Source organism: Dioscorea cayenensis, unplaced genomic scaffold (assembly GCF_009730915.1).
Source record: "Dioscorea cayenensis subsp. rotundata cultivar TDr96_F1 unplaced genomic scaffold, TDr96_F1_v2_PseudoChromosome.rev07_lg8_w22 25.fasta BLBR01000769.1, whole genome shotgun sequence".
NCBI classification, from domain to species: Eukaryota; Viridiplantae; Streptophyta; class Magnoliopsida; order Dioscoreales; family Dioscoreaceae; genus Dioscorea; species Dioscorea cayenensis.
The window spans coordinates 43,864-55,314 of record NW_024087160.1 but is presented as its reverse complement, the minus strand read 5'-3'; the positions used below and the strand labels follow the sequence as shown (position 1 = coordinate 55,314).

General features: G+C 41.5%; 1 non-coding gene across 1 annotated transcript; it reads left to right on the top strand.

Moving 5' to 3' along the window:
• Nucleotides 1-10,277: 10,277 nt before the first annotated feature.
• On the top strand, nucleotides 10,278-10,384 carry LOC120254952. Its single transcript, XR_005534832.1, has one exon. It is a non-coding gene; the product is annotated as a small nucleolar RNA R71 (small nucleolar RNA).
• The last annotated feature ends 1,067 nt before the right edge of the window (nucleotides 10,385-11,451 follow it).

The window sequence follows — 11,451 nt, the reverse complement described above, 5'->3', positions numbered from 1 at the left end:
GAATACGATATATACATGAAAACATCTACATTTAGACACTTATCAAATATCCCCACACTTAAGCAATGCTTGTCCCCAAGCAATCAACTCATGATAAACAAAGAGACTGAGAAGTGGGTAAATGCATTACCTCTGGCATCAAGTAAATATAAGACTCCAAAAGCAATGGACAATGATACATAGATGTCGAGTTATAGTCAATAAGCGTAATAAAAATATCCTGTCTCACCCCTTATATGTCTGTGCCATGTAAGTGAATCTTATATCTCATATGCCCTGATCTGGTCTAGCCTAAGGACTTCAATCACTACAGCTCTAGATGTTAATCACTGCACTTACAAAGAATACTAAGTTTTAAACTACTAAGTGCTACTTCAATGGCCAAGTAAGATCCTTCTAAATCTATAGCTTGAAACTAAATCCACTTTCATCTCAAAACCTTTGGTAGGTACTCACATAGATCACCAGAGTTTTTATTTTCATTTCATCATTCATTTCTTTTCTTTTTTTTTTTCGAGTCCGACAAACGTAGACTGCACCAACATCATTTTGAAATCTTTCTGGATGGTGCAGATGCTAGTTAGGCACAAGAGCCACCCAACTACTCGATTACAGTCCACATAGACGCATTCATGCTTCAATAACAGAGGAATACTAACATAGACTCATTTTTTTTTTCATTTTTTTTTCTTTTCTTTTTCATTCATTTCATTTTTTTTTTACAATTACCCTATATCACATCTTCAGAGTACTCTACATGACAAAAAACTATGATTAGCTCAACAAGAATTAGAAGTTCTTAAGAGTCTATTGAAGTATAGAACTTAATGTTCTAAAGCCAAGTACTCAGAGTAGTGTGTTATGCATACAAGAGAGTTAGAGAGTAGTAACATTGGCTATTCCTAGGGCATCGACAAAAAATTCAGTGCACATGACAATACTAAGGGTAAAACAGAATTCAATAAAGCATAGAAACAAGTAACTCACATCAATCATTAGTCCAAGCTAAAAGAATCTTACAAGAATGAACAAAGACATCATAGGTAACACTAGCATGTAGCAAATGATCCTAATACATGAAATACACCCATCCCCACACTTAGTGTTGTACATTGCCCTCAATGTACACTAATTATGAAAAACATGCAAGATGAAGCAATGCAAATAATAAAAGAGGGTGAAAACGAACTCCCCGGTTCAACTTGTGCTCATCGTGAGGTAGGACGTGAGAAAATGTGTGGTGAGCAAGACATGTCTCGTCCGACCTCCATTAAAACCAGGAAAGCTCACCAAACTCTCTTAATGCCCTGCAAGACAAAAAGGGGACATCATCATTCCACAAAGATTTAAAAAGAATACAAGCACAAAGGAGAAACTAGAAAGTAGTCAACAAAACACAAAGATGAAAATAAACTAAAGTTCGACAACACAAGTCGGTAGGTTAGAACCATGCCAACTTAACAAAATACAAAACAAAGCAAGCAAAAGTAAACAATATTTGTCCAAGCTCCAACAAGCTGCTACTCATCACAATCTGGTGCTGGTGCTGGTGGCATGGCGGTAGAAGAAGTGGCCACAGTGTGCGAGGATGAACCACAGTAGGAGGTGAGGAAACGGTGAAGATCTGCCTCGAGCCGTGCTGTTCCTCAATGATCCAGTGAAGCCGGCCACGAATCTCACGCCGCTCTCGACGCACGACTGAACCTCACCCTCAATCCCCCTCAGTCTCATGTCAAAGTCAGGTAAAGATGTAGCGCCGGGGGTAGGAGCAGGTGCGCCCTCAGGGTCTAACTCTGTGTGCTCAGTCTGTCGCTGACTAGACTCACCAATGGCCTGGTGGCGTGTGGGTCGGCCACGTGCGATTACCAAGCCTATCACCCGTATGTGGGTTGGTCCGAGGGGTGCTGTACCTCCTACAACGGTCATGCCCCGCGTCTGCTCAAGTAAACCCATGCCACGGATCAATCTACTCACATAGGGCCCAATAAATATAGCTCCCAATCGGCGACAAGGTGGCCAAGGTGAGTAGGGTGTCGCTCGAAGATGCCATACATCATATAAATATTGGCTTGAGTCACAACCCCCTTGCTATCGGCCTGGCCCCAAATAGATCGAGCAATCAAAGCATGAATGAATCTGTGTGCCGGGTCAATCATGCGTGATTGATCGCCCGCAAGTGTACGGGATCGCCATGTAATACCCTGTGAGTGACACAGAGGTCATAGTATTCTACGGGGCCGAGGAAGTATTATTACTCACTCTTCACCTATTATCTAGCCAACAATTCTTAGTATGAAGAACAAATTAAATAAAATAAAATAAACTAACTAATCTATGGCCGGGTAACTATCACACAAATGTAAATAAACAAGGGAGTATCAAGCATGAGAAGGCAGTGTTTGGACAAGGAATCCACCTAGGGTTGTCATTAAGTCCCGAACTAGGATTAGTTGAGGATGCATTGATGATAATTGAGACCAAGAGACCTCATGAGTAGATTAGCACCAATCTCTCGGTGACTAACCCCTGATCCCATACGAATGTCAATCAGAATCTCTTCCAGATTAACACAAATATGATCGCATTAAGTTCTTGGAGTTCTCTAATAGGAGTAAACCTACTATCCTTTGGCTTAAACCTAGCAATGGAGGGCTACCAACACCCGATCTCTAGCGTGTAGGCACAAGTATCCCCTTTCAATCTCTCCTAGATCTAGTACACTTGAGTAGGTCACCTCTACGCATACAACTCATAGTAGAATTATGGATCTCTCCATACATGTAATTCTAGACATGAAAGCATGAAAGATTAAATCTCAAACAACCATCAAAATCAATGAAGAATAACATTCCAAGTTCATACACAAGATTAGCCCTAGGGTTCATCCAAATCCAAACACAACAATAAGTTAATCCCACATGACAAGGGACACTTAAACAACATACAAGGAAAAGAAAGACAATAAAGAAGCAAGAAAACCCCCTCTACGGTTTTGATCCCCTTGAATCGATGAAGCCTTGAATGGTGATGCAATGGTGGCTTAGATCTTCACTCCAACTCCTTCTCCTATGCTCCTCTCCCTCTTGGTGATGATGCGTGCTCGTTTCCCCCAAGGATCGTCGCCGGAGGATGGCCGGAAGGCCTCAAGATTGTGTGGTGCGGGCCGCCCAAGAGGCCAAGAAGAAGTCTCCTCTAAAAGTCTTACAAGATCCCTAATATACCCTCCAAATGGCCTCCATTCCGAGTGTCATGCAACTCGCTATGGAGCTCAACATTGACACTATTTGGTGTAGGAAAACTCCATCAAGTAAATGTCTTCTATTATAGCTACAGTGACTATACCGGGCACCATTGAGGCCGTATGCCATGATTAGATTCCTGACTCAAAAACTCCCCAGGTGCTACAGTGGTAGATACAGTGATTTTACTACAATACTTCATCTACAGTCTTTTGCTACAGGGAATACGCTACAGTACTGTGACCTGGTTTTTCATCTCTTTTTCGCCCGAATGATATCTTCATGTCTTCCATGGCGCTCCCGTGCCGTGCAAAGCAAATAACATACGATTAAGCACAAAACTGACATCAATTCTAATGAAAATACATGCTAGAGGTAACAAATACATATACTAAAATATGTACATTTAGACACTTATCAAATATCCCCACACCTAAGCATTTGCTTGTCCCCAAGCAAACACATCATGAAAAACAAAGATAATGATAAGTGGCTAAATGTATTACCTCTGGCTCAAATAAATACAAGACTCTACAAGCATTGGAAAATGATAACTAGATGATGAGTTACAAACAGTAAGTACAACAGAAAGATCTTGTCTCACCTCTATATGTCTGTGCCATGTGTGCGAACCTTGTATTTCATCTGCCCTGATTTGGTCTAGTCCACTGACTTCAATCAGTACAGCTCTAGATGCTAATCACTCCACAGGCAAGAGTACTAGGTCTTAAAATGCTAAGTGCGACTCCAATGAACAAGTAAGATCCTTCTAAGCTCTAAACTTGAACTAACACACTATTCTTCTCAAAACCTCTAGTAGATAGCCAAAAAGATCACTCGGGTTTTTATTTACATTTCATTTAATTTTTCTTTCTTTTTCGAGTCCGACTAACATAGACTGCACCAAAAATCTTTCTGGAGGATGCACATGCTGGTTAGAGACAAGAACCACCCAACTACTCAATTACAGTCTACATAGATGCATTAATGCTTCATTAGCAGAGGAATAATGATATAGACTCATTTTTCTTTTTTTTTTGACTTCATCCTAGATCATGTCTTCAAACTACTCTACTTGCCACAAAACTAGGGCTAGCTCAACAAGACTTAGAAGTTCTTAAGAGTTCTTTGAATGAAAGAACTTAACACTCCAAGACCAAATACTCAAAGTTCTGTGTTAAGCAATCAAGAGAGATAAAGTAGTCATGTTGGCTATTCCTAAGGCATCAACACAAGATTCAGTGCACAAGACAATAGTAGAGGTGAAACATGATTCAATAGAGTACAATAACAAATATGTAACTCAAATCAATCATTAATCCATGCTATAAGAGTCTTACAATAATGAACAAGGCATCATGGGTACACTAGCATGTAAACAATCACCCTAATACATATAATACACCCATCCCCAAACCTAATGTTGTAAATTGTCCCTAATGTACACTAATCATGAAAAACATAATGATATATGCAATGAAAACAAATGAGGAGGGTGGAACGAACTTCCCCGGTTATTTTTGTGCATACAGCGAGATGTGACCCGAACACAAAGTATGGCGAGCTGTACATGTTGGGTCGGGCTTCCACCAAATGGAAGGAGGGCTCACCAAGCTCCCTTAATGCCCTACAAAGCATAAAGGGGACTTCATCATTCCACAAAAATTTATAAATAAGAGATGGGGAGTAACCATGCAAACACAAACACAAAAACTAGAAAATAAAAGCTAAACAATAAAACAAAGTGTCCATGCTAGTCCTTGTTAGACATTGTCGATGTGGTGGTTGTGGTGTGCTTCGATAGTGCTCAAAACCTCCAAGGTTAGTTAGCGATAGGTAGGATCTTTGATTTCAAACAAATTCACCAATAACCATATGAAAGTAGTTCCTTGACTTGCTCATCCATCCCAAGTGTTTCCAAAATACCCTAATATATGTGATGAAGTGTGCCACATGGTTTGGTCTTCAAAACTTTAAACTAACTAATACCCTGTGAGTGACACAGTGGTCGTAGTATTCCACGGGGTAAAGGAAGTGTGCCACATGAACGGCGCCAAAAACTTGATTGATCGCCCGCAAGTGTACGGGATCGCCATGTAATACCTTGTGAGTGACACAGGGGTCATAGTTTTCCATGGGGCAAAGGAAGTATTATTACTCACTCTTCACCTATTATCTAGCCTACAATTCTTAGTATGAAGAAGAAATGAAATAAAATAAAATAAACTAACTAATCTATGGCCGGGTAACCATCACACAAATGTAAATAAACAAGGGAGTATCAAGAATGAGAAGGCAGTGTTTGGACAAGGAATCCACCTAGGGTTGTCATTAAGTCCTGAACTAGGATTAGTTAAAGATGCATTGATGATAATTGAGACCAAGAGACCTCGTGAGTAGATTAGCCCCAATCTCTTGGTGACTAACCCCTGATCCCATACAAATGTCAATCGGAATCTCTTCTGGACTAACACACCTATGATCGCATTAAGTTCTTGGAGTTCTCTAATAGGAGTAAACCTACTATCCTTCGGCTTAAACCTAGCAATGGGGGGCTACCAACACCCGATCTCTCGGCGTGTAAGCACAAGTATCATCTTTCAATCTCTCCTAGATCTAGTACACGTGAGTAGGTCACATCTACGCATACAACTCATAGTAGAATTACGGATCTCTCCATACATGTAATTCTATACATGAAAGCATGAAAGATTGAATCTCAAACAACCATCAAAATCAATGAAGAACAACATTCCAAGTTCATACACAAGATTAGCCCTAGGGTTCATCCAAATCCAAACACAACAATAAGTTAATCCCTCATGACAAGGGACACTTAAACAACATACAAGGAAAAGAAAGACAATAAAGAAGCAAGAAAATCCACTCTACGGTCTTGATCCCCTTGAATCGATGAAGCCTTGAATGGTGATGCAATGGTGGCTTAGATCTTCACTCCAACTCCTTCTCCTATGCTCCTCTCCCTCTTGGTGATGATGCGTGCTTGTTTCCCCAAGGACAGTGACCATCCCGGGCTCTATACCAGGCACCATTGAGGCCGTATGCCATGATTAGATTCCTGACTCGAAAACACCCAAGGTCCTATAGTGCCAGCTACAGTGATTTTGTTGTAGTGCATGGCTACAGTACCACTGCTACAATATCCAGCTACAGTCTTTTAGTACATGGAATAAGCTATAGTACTGCGACCTAGTTTTTCTTCTCTTTTTCGCCCGAATCATATCTTCTTGTCTTCCATGGCGCTCCCGTGCACTGCAAAGCAAATAGCATACGATTAAGCACAAAACGGGCATCAATTCTAATGAAAATACATGTTAGAGGTAACAAATAAATATACTAAAATACGTACATTTAGACACTTATCAATGCGCGAGGCCTTTCGTGTTTGATCATCACCCGCCAAAGTCGCCCAATAGTTGCCTCTACCCACTCCACTTGGGAAACCAAGCTTAAGACGTTTACCGGGCATGGAGTTGATAAACTCATCATCATAGATCCCCAAGTACTTGGCAAAATCCCAGTGGTGCATAGTATGCTTCCTCCCAAAAGCTTGAAAACGGATGGTGGCAATTTTCCTATTCCACACGGAATCTTTATCTTTTTGTGCCTTAAATGTACTCAAAACCTCCAAGGTTAATTGTCGAAAGGTTGGCTTGTTTATGGCAAAAAGCTTGTCCGAACAAATTTTTGATAGCCATTCCCTTACTTGACTTGCAATCCCAAGGTTCTCCACAAGTCCCAACTCAAGGTAGCACAATGTTCCAAATGGTTTTGTTTTCAGTCGATCGTATCTCTCTCGATGATGGGATAACTTGAAGACGGGCTCATCGGCTGTAGAAGAGGGCCTGGGGGTCCTTGGGCGCTTGGAGATGAGCCATTTTGTGTTAGGCATCCCTCCAATGAAGATAAACTTTGTTCAAGCTCATAGGGATACAATATAAAGCAAAAGAAAATGCTAGAGATAGAGGAAACTCATGAAAAATCAAATTTTCAAGGTCATACGGCCGTATGGGGCCATATGGTCACTATTCATGCGGCAAGATTCTCCCCTATATTCAAATCATCAAAACTTTTTTACATAAATTTGAAGGAAAATACATCCATGACATTCACATCATTCAACCCAAGCAAAATGCTAAAGAAATCCCACTCAAAATCTCCAAGAATGCCCAAGAAATGAGAAAGATAAAACTAGGGCATAGAAAAAGCATACCGACGAAATCTTGAGAAAACAAGCTTTAAACTCGGGAAAAACCACTAGATCGACGTCTCCAATGAGTGAGAAGAAGATTTAGGAGGAAAAATGATGAGATTTGGTCAAGAATTGAGTGAGAATGAAGAGAGAAATTTGGTGGAGGATGAGAGAAATGAGAGAATGGAAGAGAGAGAGTGAGGATGAGGGTTAAAAAGGAGGGCCCATCCCATATGGCCCCATACGGCCCCGTATGGGGGTCGCATGGGTCGAGATGCCCTCTCGGCCGAGAGACCTAGCCCGTCTCAGACGGCCCCGTATGGGGGCCGTTTGAGGGGTCGTCTGAGATGGCATAGAGCTACGGGTTGGCTCTGTGTTCGTCTCAGATGGCCATCATACGGCCCAGTAAGGCCGTATGCCCTTTAAAACCATTTAAAACTTCGAAAACCTGCCCCAAATGATGAAAAAATGATATAGCAAGCTCGAAGACTCCTCCAAAAATGAGTGAATTGAATAAAACGACGAGCTAGCGCATGAATTTACACTTAAACTTGAGTTTCTCTAGAAGTTGCACAAATACACCACAATTAAAACGATGAGAGTACTATGCCAAGTGTGTGAGCATGAACTTATTCAAAAGTAAAACAAGTCCAAGAAATACGAGAATTGAAATGAACTAAGAACTAAAATACGAAAAATGCAAACAAACACCCCCGAACGCTTGGGTTGCCTCCCAAGAAGCGCTTGTTAAACGTCACGAGCCTGACGTACCTTTTTCTTACCTCACGGGGGCTAAAAGAGTTTGAAACCACCCGCGGTTTCCTCTGTAGCATTGTTTCTTCCTGGTAAATTCAGTGACAACATTGAAAAGACCTCAACTTGCTCATGAGTAGATAGGGGTGAAAAATTTACCTTTCCTCCATGAGATGTGGGGTGATGAAGCTTGTTACCTTTCTTCTTTGTCCCATGAATCTCCCTTCACATCTTCTTCACAAATGACTCTTTTTTCTCTTTTTCCTTAGCATTAGTGCAGGACACCCTCTTTGTTGGTTGCTTCAAGTTGTGAATTTGAGGATGGTGGTGAGGTTCTCCTTGTTCTTCATTCTCCAACTCCCCCAAATACTCATCCAAAGGGTTTATAGAGAGTACCTCCTGCACACAATCAGAAATCAATCTATCAGTTTCATCAATGAAGTAAAGTGTGTCATCATGATCTAAAGAGTGTTTCATGGCAGCCGGCAAAGCGTACACCACTTCCTCTTCTCCGACTCTTAACGTTAGCTTCCCTCCTTTCAAGTCAATCAAGGCACCTGATGTGCTGAGGAATGGTCGGCCAAGAATCAGTGGTATCTCCACATCTTCATCTATGTCAATGATGACAAAATCCACGGGAAAATCAAATTTGTCCACTCGGACAATTACATCTTCAACAATCCCACGAGGTTTTCTTGTTGAACGATCCGCCAATTGTATGGTCATCCTCATGGGCCACAACTCATCCAAGCCAAGTTTCAAGTACATGGTGTAGGGCATAACATTTATGCTAGCCCCCGAATCCGCTAGAGCATTTTCTTGGACTCCACCTTCAAGCATGCACGGGATAATGAAGCTTCCCGGGTCTTTCAACTTTTGTGGGAGCTTATTTTCTAGAATTGCGGAGCAATTCCGCGTAAGTGCAACCGTGCCCTCTTCCTCCAACTTCCTCTTGTTCGTGAGGAGCTCTATTAAAAACATGGCATATTTCGGTATTTGAGTCAATGCTTCAACTATCGGGATGTTCAAATGGAGTAGTTTGAAGATGTTCATGAATTTTTTGAATTGAACATCCTCCTTCTCATGCTTCAATCTAGTTGGATAAGGGATTGGAGGTTTATACTCGGATGATTTTTTTTATCATTGTTGTTGGAATTTGGCATTTCTTCCCCAATTTTTGTCTTCACTATTTTATTCAACTATCTTGGGGTCTTCCACGGAGGCTATCCCACATTTCTTGACACTTGGGTCAACCTCGACCCTTGTCTCCACCTGCCTCCCGCTTCTAAGAGCAATTACCTTTAAGTGTTCCCTTGAATTGTTTTCCGTGTTGCTTGGAAGACAACCTAGAGGACGTTCAAAGTGTGCTTTCGTGAGTTCCCTCACTTGATGCTCAAGAGATTTCATAGAAGCTTAGAGGTTTCTCAAAACAGAACCTATCTCACTGAACTATTAGGAGTGCTGAGTGAGTTGAGCATTCACCTTGCCAAATTGTGCATCCATGCTACTAGTTAGACTATTGAACCTGTCATTGGTACCTAGCATGAACTTGGTAAGGACCTCTTCAATAGAAAACTTCCTCTCCAAGGCCGGTTGTTGGAATTGAGATCCTTGAGATGGTGTACCTCTTTGTTGTTGTTGGCCTTGGTTCCATGAAAATTTTGGGTGGTTCTTCCACCCTGGATTGTAAGTTGAGCTATACAGGTTCCCTTAGTTTCGTTGCCCTTCAATGTAGTCAACATTCTCAATGGACGCAACTGAGGAGCTAGCAATTGGACATTGGGCTGCATCATGCCCACCACCACAAGTGCTACAATTCATCACTGATTCTGACCTTGAACTACTGCCCATAAGAAGATCAAGCTTTCGAGTCAACACATCAACCTTCGCGGCCAAGGCATCATTGCTACTAACTTCATAAAGCCCAGCAGTCTTTTGTGTAGATCCTCTTGAGGCCCAATGTGATTCATTGCTTGCCATAGGCTCAAGTAATTGCCCAGCCTCATCGGGATAGTTGGCTAGTAGCATAATTCAACCCATTGTAAATGATTTGTACTCGCATCAATGAGGCAAAACCATGGTGGGGGCATCTTCTAAGGAGATCCTTGAATCTCTCATAGGCTTCAAACAATGTTTCGGACTCCCCTTGTTTAAAGGCTGAAATTTCTTGCCTCAACTTCGCCGCTTTGCTTGGCGGAAAGTATCTCCCAAGGAACTTCTCAACCATATCCTTCCATGTTTTAATAGACCCCGGAGACAATGATGTAAGCCAACGATAAGCTCCGTCTCTCAAACTGAATGGAAATAGTCTCAAACGGATCGCATCGTCGGACACCCCATTAATCTTGAATGTAGAGCAAATTTGGAGGAACCGGGAAAGGTGGTCATGTGCATCTTCATTTGCTAGACCATTGAATTGAACCGAGTTCTAGACCATGCCGATTGTACTCGCTTTAATTTCAAAGTTGTTGGATGCCACGGTCGGTGCTTGAACACTAAACTCATCTCCCGTGAATTGGGGTCTTTCATATTCGGATAGAGTGCGTCGCTCTTCGGCCATGATTGAAGACTCTCTATCCTCAATTTCAATATTCTGCATACCCGATCCTTCACCAACCTCTCTCAATCTCCGATGCAAAGTTCTTTCAATTTCACTATCCGGTGTAATCAATGTTGATGGATTTGAGCGTGTCATGCACAGTACTTTGCAAAACCGAGAAAGATGATAGAAAGTTAAGATTAAAGGAAAAGAAAAATAACGATAAAAAATGAGTAAAGAATGAAATGGCTAGAGTAATAATCTAAAAATTTCCTAGAATTCCTTAAGAATTCCCCGATAATGGCGCCAAAAACTTGATTGCTTCCCCGCAAGTGTACGGGATCGCCAAGTAATACCTCGCATGAAGACACGAGGATCGTATTCCACGGCGCTAAGGATATCCTATTACTCCTTTTCGAGCTATTATCTAGCCTAAGATCTCCAGTGATGGGTTTTACTCTACTAACAGTAATTGACAAGATCCCCTTGCGTATATCCCGCAAGTGCACGGGTTTGTCGAAGTAATAATCCCGGGTGAGCGGGTATCGAATCCACAGGGAGTAGGGAGTAAAGACACTTAATTCATTTCTTAGCTATGTGGAATATCAACAATGATAAGTGTGATAATGATTCAATTCTCAACAATTAAAACAACAAGTAAGAGAGCAAAAGTAAGAAGCAGGTAAGGCAATCGATAAAGATGGGGT